At 42.7% G+C, this 7811-nt stretch overlaps 1 long non-coding RNA gene across 5 annotated transcripts; it reads right to left on the bottom strand.

The window, feature by feature from the left end:
- Window positions 1–759: 759 nt before the first annotated feature.
- On the bottom strand, window positions 760–6347 carry LOC147998269 (uncharacterized). Of its 5 annotated transcripts, none has more exons than XR_015647015.1 (4): window positions 6133–6347; window positions 4191–4312; window positions 2629–3089; window positions 760–2191 (listed from the first exon to the last, which is right to left on the bottom strand). It is a non-coding gene; the product is annotated as an uncharacterized LOC147998269 (long non-coding RNA). The 5 variants fall into 5 exon arrangements; XR_015647016.1 differs by having other exon boundaries at window positions 2629–2724; XR_015647017.1 differs by having other exon boundaries at window positions 4191–4300.
- Window positions 6348–7811: the final 1464 nt, after the last annotated feature.

Genomic DNA, 7811 nt, shown 5'->3' with positions numbered 1-7811 from the left:
AGCCATGACAGCATTTATACACTGCAGTATTTTTTCCAATGACATTTGCTGGAGAATATTTCCTTTCTTGATTAAAATTCTTTTGTCTATGTGTCCAAGAGAAGTTTATTGTATTTTTATACATCTATTGTTGGTATCTCTTCTGTTCCACTAATTTATATGTATATTCTTTCACAAATACCCCATTGTCTCTATTGCTGTAAGCTTATATTGAGCCTTAAAATCACAGGAGTTCACCAACTTCATTCTTTTCATGTAGTTTATCCATTATATTTCCTTGAAATTTTCATGTGTATTTTAGAATCAAATTGTCTGAAGCTAAAAAGAAAGACTCCTAATTGTTTTTAATAGAGTCCCATTGATTCTATAGAAGAACTTTCGAAGAACTGTCATCTTCGCATTATGTATCTTTCTTATTTTTTTGCAAATAAGCATCTACATTAATTTTGATCTTTAATTTCTTTCATCAGTATTCTGTAGATGCAATTAACTTAGTATGTTTATTATGTATTCAGTAGCCTTGGTTCTCTATTTGCTATTAGGTTAGTTTAAAGAGTCTTTGGATTTTAATACACATAAATTGTGTTAGTTTTTAAAAAAAATTATAACTTTTCATTTCCGATTGGTATTTTTTCTTAATTTAATTGCAGCCATTTAAGAATGTGTAGGGGATACTTAATAATAGTGTAAGACTCTCAGAGAGAATCTTCCCTCAGGAGGGAGATCCTCAAGCCCAATGACCAGTCCGAGTCCACAGGCTGTAATCAGTAAGAGGATTTTTATTGATCAGGGAGCACAGGTATCTGTGGGCGTCTCAGTCAATTCGGAAGACTGGTGCGCCTAGCAGAACCAGGGACGGGTTTTTATAGTGTATTGGAGGGCAGAAGCAGGCTTACAGAAGCAGATGCATGGTTACAGGGATGTGATTGGTGGAGTAAATGAGGCATACGTGTATGTTACCTATTTTGGCTATAATCATAACAGTGAGTTAGCAAAAAGTACATGGTGGTCGGGTCTCCCGGGGGGTCAGGGACTGTTTCTTTTTCCCTGCCAGGTGGCCCATGGAGCAATGCCCATATTTTAGTCTGGTTTCTGCATTTTGTTTTCTTTTATGGTCTGTTTCGTCTAAATGATGGGTCAGCTTGTCTCACAAAGCTTGGACACATCTGAACTTTCCCAGGCTTATTTTAGTTTTGAGTCTGTGTATCTAAAAACTTACTTTTTACTTCTATAGTTGAGGGCCTTGGGCTTGTACAATTCCCTTTCTTGGAGGGGGTCTTTCATTCCCCCATGTTCTTTTTGTCTTTGAGTGGAATCTTCCACTCAACTTGATTAAGGTACCTCTGTTTTTTTGTTTTTTTTTTTGTACCATCTGATACTGTTGTCTCAGCATAAAAGTTTGAATGACTGAAAGACTATATCTCTTATTATTTCTGTCTGATCTGTATAGAAACAACATTTTTCTTTTAGTGTAGCACACAGACTCCTTCTTTAAGGAATATCAGGTCTAATCTTTTCCTATTTTGAAGGACTATCTCTGAGAGGGAGGTTAGGTGTTCTTGGAGGTCAGCTAAAAAGTCTTTTTTATTTATTTTTTATATCTGAGTCAATGGCAGTTCTGAATTCTCTATAAGCCTTGTATTGTAGGGCAACAGCAGATGTCCTTGTGCTGTCCTTGTAGCACCTAGATAGCCTTAAATAATTTTTAACTCTCTTTTGTGTCTTATTAAGTCTTTAGCATCAGGATTCCAGTCTGGACACTATCTGAACCTATACACCAAGGTCTTTTAGAACTTCTAAACTTATATAGGTTGTGATCCCTGAGGCACAGTCCCAAGAAGTGTTAGGAGTACTAACATATGTAATGTTACATCATTTGCAATAAAAATCAAGCCTATCCTTACACCTATTCCAAGGGAACCCAGGGCAAACAGGCAAACATGAAATTCTTGTTTTTAAAACACACTCCTCAAGTAAGCATTATAGCAACCTCCCAGTCACTTAAGTCTAGGGAGCTTTTTGAAGATCTGAGTGTCCCTCTAGGTCCCAGCTCTCAGCCCCAACAGCTAGTACGCTGTTGGTGAGGGCTGAGAATTGACGGCTGTCAGGGTGGTCAGCAGCACCAGGTATGGTCCTTTCCAGCGAGGCTCGAGTGTCTGGGCTCAGTGTAGCTGTAGTCTCCGACCTGGAACTGATGAGATAGATGTCTCAGGGGTCCCCGGGGCATAGGCTGCTGTCAGCTGTGAGCAGATTTCTTTCTGTATCACCTGTAGGTCTTTTAGCTTGGCATACAAATCATTATTACTATGACATGTTGGTTCAGTAACATCATCTAATACAGTCAGGGGAGCTGAGGCCCCATATAAGATCTCAAAGGGGGTAAGGCTGAATCTGGAAGAGGTATTTCTTGCTCTGAAAAGAACAAGAGGGAAGGAGTGTCACCCAGTCAGTGCCAGTCTCCATGGTTAATTTGGTCAGGGTCTCTTTTAAAATTTTATTTATTCTCTCTATCTGTCCTGAACTTTGAGGTCTGTAGATGTAATATAATTTTTAATTGACCTCTAAATACCTGGCCACACCATGGCTTACCTTGACAACAAAGGCAGGGCCATTGTCTGACTCAATTACCTTGGGCACTCCAAACAGGGAGAAGATTTCTTCTAGTATCTTCTTGATGACTATTGAGGCCGTCTCTTGCTTGGTGGGGAAAGCTTCTACCTATTCCTGAAAAGACATCTATAAACACTAGGAGACATTTATAACCATATTTTCCTGGTTTTATCTCTGTGAAGTCCACTTCTCAGTAGGATCCAGGTTGTTCCCCACGGAGCCTCCTACCACAGTCAACTTTCCTGAAAACAGTTATCTTTTGGCATGGTATACATCAGTGAATCTGTTCCACGAGATACTTGAGACCTGTGATATAATATTTAGTTTTTGAAAACATCTGGATGAGTTTGCTTACCCCTAAGTGAGTCCATTGATGCATTTGTTTTACCATGGCCTCTGCCTATTTTTGTAGCAGGATCTTCTTTCTCGTTGAGGTGTACCAGAGTCTCTTCCTCGGCCTGGCTGGGTCATGGAGGGCCCTTAACAGAGCCAGAATCTCTTTTTTTTTCTTGCCCTCAGATGTCAGCAGGCCCCTCTGCTGATGGGCTGTAGCAAAGGCATACCTGCTGTCCACATAAATGTTAAGTCTCTTTCTCAGCTCAAGGGCTTTGGTGAGGGGAGCGAGCTCTACCCCCCGAGTAGTGGTGTCTTCTGGTAGGGCCTGAGCCCAAATGACTGTTTCTATCTACCACTGCTGTCCCAGCCCATCTTTTTCTATGAACCAGATGACATCTACCCCCTCTGCTGGCTGATGAGTCTGATCTTTATGCCACTCTTTAGTGAGCTCCTGCTGACAGTCATGAAGGGGGGTGTCTAGGTCGGGGTCCAGGAGCAGGGTTGTAGGGTTTAGACTCGTAGGGGTAGTCTGGAATCACAAGGAACAAGTGGGATACCCGGCCCATGCCAAGGTCCACTGTTCTTCGGGTAGTCCATGAGTTTTGTTCGTTGCCAGTAGCCCCTTGCACTCAAGGTCTTTGGATATTGGCCCCACTAGGGGGGAATAGGAGCGCAGAGCATTGGGTCCCTGTATCCACACTTCCCTTCTATCTCTGTATATAGCCAGCACTCTAGTACCAAGAGGCTTGCCTTCCAGGCTGCTGGAGAGGCCCCTCTTGTTCTTTCTGGGGCAGTCCCTGACCCAGTGTCCTTTTTCCTTGCGATAGGCACACTGATCTTTAGCTAGGAATTCTCTTCTGTTGCCAGGTACTGTCTTCCTAGGTTCCCTAACTACTGTGGCCAGTATATATTCCTCTCCTATCTTTTATCCCTCTTTAGCTCTCTAGCTTCTTCTTTTCTTCCTTAGCTTCCTGCTCTTTTTACCTTCTTTTCTCTTTCTCTTCTTTAGTCTCTCTCATATCTTCTGTATCTTCCTCTACAGCTATTAGATGCTGTCCACTTAACCACACTTTAACTTTATTTTCTCTGCAACTTACACTAACTCTCAGCAACTTAGCTTAACCCTTTAAATTTCTGTAACTTTTTCTCTTTATATCTTTTCCTTAGCCAGATTGGTGGGGCATTTTCCAGCCCCTCGGAGACCCACCCTTGGAGTCTGGCGGCAGACCTGGAGCACTTCCTACCTTTAGGCGTATTCAAGTCAACAGTCAGGAGTGAGGGTCTTCCATCCATGTCTGGAACATTCTTTCTGGCCTCCAGTAGGATTCCGTCTTTCCTCAGTGGTAAAGAAAACCTGTAACAGTTACTAACAAGCATCTCAAATGGGATGGTGAGAAAACAAGAAGAGAATCTAGAGAATAGAGGTCCACTGAAGAGGACAAATAGCATTTAGTCACACAGCTAAACCAGGAGGACTTTTTGGGACAAAAAGGCCATTGTAAAAATAAGCACAAGCTTTGTGTCTGTGAAACAGAACGGCAAGCAGAGAGGGAGCTGATCTGTTACCGACTATCTCTCTGGACTTAAGAACTAATAACAAAAGAATGGAGAGATGGTTAGGACCTGGGTGCTAGATGCCAAGTGGCTGACAAAAGAATTGTAACCAGTTCACCTGGGACTTTCAGGACCTCAGTAGCAGCCCTTTACCAAACTGTCTCAGTGGGCTAAAGGCCCATGGAAAAGAAAACATTAATCCTGACCTTGGCCACAGCCAAAGCCTGAATTCTAAATTTTGACTGGCAAAACAAAGTTCTTCACAGTTTGTTGCAGATTCCCTACGAAACTATCTCAGGGGCTTCTCTGCCCCCCAACCTGGGGCATTTTGACCACAGGGGTAGGAACTGGCTGCTGAAGGGATAGGATCAAAGGCACTCTCCATGTCAATGATGACTAACAGGGAAGGTTATTTAATGTTGGAGATCAACTCCTCTCTTGGAATAGGGCCAGCAGATAAGGCAGGCTTCCTTAAAGAACTTCTCTTAATGAACGCTCTCCTTCTGTGAGCAAGTGTTGAAGATCTGGCCACTGAAGGCAGCAACTGGAATTATTTTTTTTTTCAGGGCCAAAAGTCTCATAAAACAACCACTAACTCTATATTATCTTTTTGTTGTCAAAGCGTCAACCCCGGCCGGCCTCATCACCTTGAAACTCCTCTTACGCTGACTTGGCCTGAGCTGCGCCACTGCCCACGCGCAGCCTGCAGCTTGCTAGCAGGCCTGCATGCTTGTCACCCTCAGCCCCTATATTTTTCTACTCTGTGCTGTCCCTTCCTTAGAAGCTGTGAATGTTTAAGCAACAGGGAGAATTTTTCTTCAGGATCTAAGGTAAAGCTTTCAGGCTCTTGTTAATACCTGCTTCAGACAGGGTCACTCACTAACCTGGAGTTCTTCATACACAACTGTTAACAGCAGCTAGACTGGACAAGGGGAGCAAAGGGAGGGGCATCTCTCCTTGGGGAGGAGGCTTAAGAGAGAAAGATAAAACTCCCCGGCAGAAAACAATTTTTCTCAAGCAAATTATTTCCAAGTTAAGCACCAAGAGGACCAAGTAAAACTCCTTGACAAACAAAGCAAACAGTTTCATGATTTTAAACACAGTCGTCAGTCCAAGTTTTTAAACACAGTCTTCTATCCAAAGTCCAAAAACGAAACAAAAGTCAAAAAGACACTGGACAATACCACAGAAAACAACCCAGACAAACAAGACCAAGACAAAGAATCCTATAACCAATTTCCACAGATGTTCAAAGAAAATTAGGACACAAAGAAGACAAACAATTCCAACAGTCAGACAGACAGACGCACCGCGCGGCTTTGGTGTCAAACTGAAACCAAAAATTCAGACAGAGGCGACAAGGGTCCGGATCCTTCAGTGGATCCGGCTCTCTCCTCTCTCCTCCAACCCAAAACCACGTATCCTTCCGATACAGGCTGAGCCCCGAAAAACCGGGCTCCAAACACCCTTGGAACGTCTTCCAGGGCTTCGGGGGAGAAGTCCGAGCTCGTCAGCTCCTTCTCTGGCCTGCCCAAATACAAACGGTCTAGACCCAAGCCAAGTAACTAAGCATTTACAGAACAAGTCACAAAGCAAGACAAGACAGGACAAGACAAACACTGGCCAGCTTACCTCCCGGTGGGTGGTCGGCGGTCTCTGGGCAGAGGATCTCCGATCCCAGACGAGCCCCCATATGTAAGACTCTCAGAGAGAATCTTCCCTCAGGAGGGAGATCCTCAAGCCCAATGACCAGACCAAGTCCACAGGCTGTAATCAGTAAGAGGATTTTTATTGATCAGGGAGCACAGGTATCTGTGGGCGTCTCAGTCAATTCGGAAGACTGGCGCGCCTAACAGAACCAGGGACGGGTTTTTATAGTGTATTGGAGAGCAGAAACAGGCTTACAGAAGCAGATGCATGGTTACAGGGATGTGATTGGTGGAGTAAATGAGACATACGTGTATGTTACCTATTTTGGCTATAATCATAACAGTGAGTTAGCAAAAAGTACATGGTGGTCGGGTCTCCCGGGGGGTCAGGGACTGTTTCTTTTTCCCTGCCAGGTGGCCCATGGAGCAATGCCCATATTTTAGTCTGGTTTCTGCATTTTGTTTTCTTTTATGGTCTGTTTCGTCTAAATGATGGGTCAGCTTGTCTCACAAAGCTTGGACACATCTGAACTTTCCCAGGCTTATTTTAGTTTTGAGTCTGTGTATCTAAAAACTTACTTTTTACTTCTATAGTTGAGGGCCTTGGGCTTGTACAATTCCCTTTCTGGGAGGGGGTCTTTCACTAGTAGTGAGAACATGTACTTTAATTTCTTTGAATATTTCTTTTATTTTTATGATTATAATAGAATTACACCATTTCCCCCTAATTTTATCTCCCCCCAAACCTTTCCATAGAGTTCTCCCTGCTATCTTTCAAATTCATGGTCTCTTTTCCATTAATTATTGTTATATGGGTGTATATTTACATAAATACACATAAAAACATAACCACATACATATGTAATCCTGCTCAGTCTGTATAATGTTACTTGTACGTATGTTTCTGGGAAGATTTTGGTATGGAATAAACAATTGGTATGTTGGTGTACTCTTCCCTAGGGAAAATTATTCTCTCTCTCTCTCTCTCTCTCTCTCTCTCTCTCTCTCTCTCTCTCTCTCCTTCCCTCCCTCTCCCTCTCCTCTTCCCCTTGTCTCTTCCCCTTAGTGTGAGTTCTCTGTGTAGGACTGAGGTCTTCTGGTCTTTTCCAGTTCACATTAGCAAGTACCTTTGGTGTCATTCTTGTTTAGCTCACTTTGGGGCAGTTATGCTGGTGATAATTCATAAGTTCAGCTTTTGACATTACTAGGAGACCCAATATCACAGCATACTCCCTGATCCTCTGTCTTCTGCTATCTTTCCATCCACTCTTCTACAGTAATTACTGAGCCTTAGGTGTGATGTATTTGTAGATTTACCCACTGGGACTGGGTTTGACAACTCAGCATTTTTGATTGGTTGTAGTTTTCTGCAATGGTCTTCATCTATTGCAAAGAGATATTTTTTTGATATGGGGTGAGGACCTTATCTATTGGTATAAGGAAAAATATTTAGAATGTATGCTGGTTTAGAAAAATGGTGGTTTAGGTTCCTCTTCTAACATCCATGACTTCATTAGGCCTACGTAGATCATCAAGTTTCCAGGACCAGGCAGGGTTTCCCTTTTTTTTAAGTGGGTCTTAAGTACAATAAAAGAGCTGTTGGTTACTGCAAATGTATGCATATACTTCACCCTTATGGTTATTGTGCCATGCTGGTTGTTG

The sequence above is a fragment of the Rattus norvegicus genome, chromosome X (assembly GCF_021556685.1).
Source record: "Rattus norvegicus strain SHRSP/BbbUtx chromosome X, alternate assembly SHRSP_T2T, whole genome shotgun sequence".
Lineage (NCBI taxonomy): Eukaryota > Metazoa > Chordata > Mammalia > Rodentia > Muridae > Rattus > Rattus norvegicus.
This window is presented reverse-complemented; position numbering and strand designations above follow the sequence as displayed.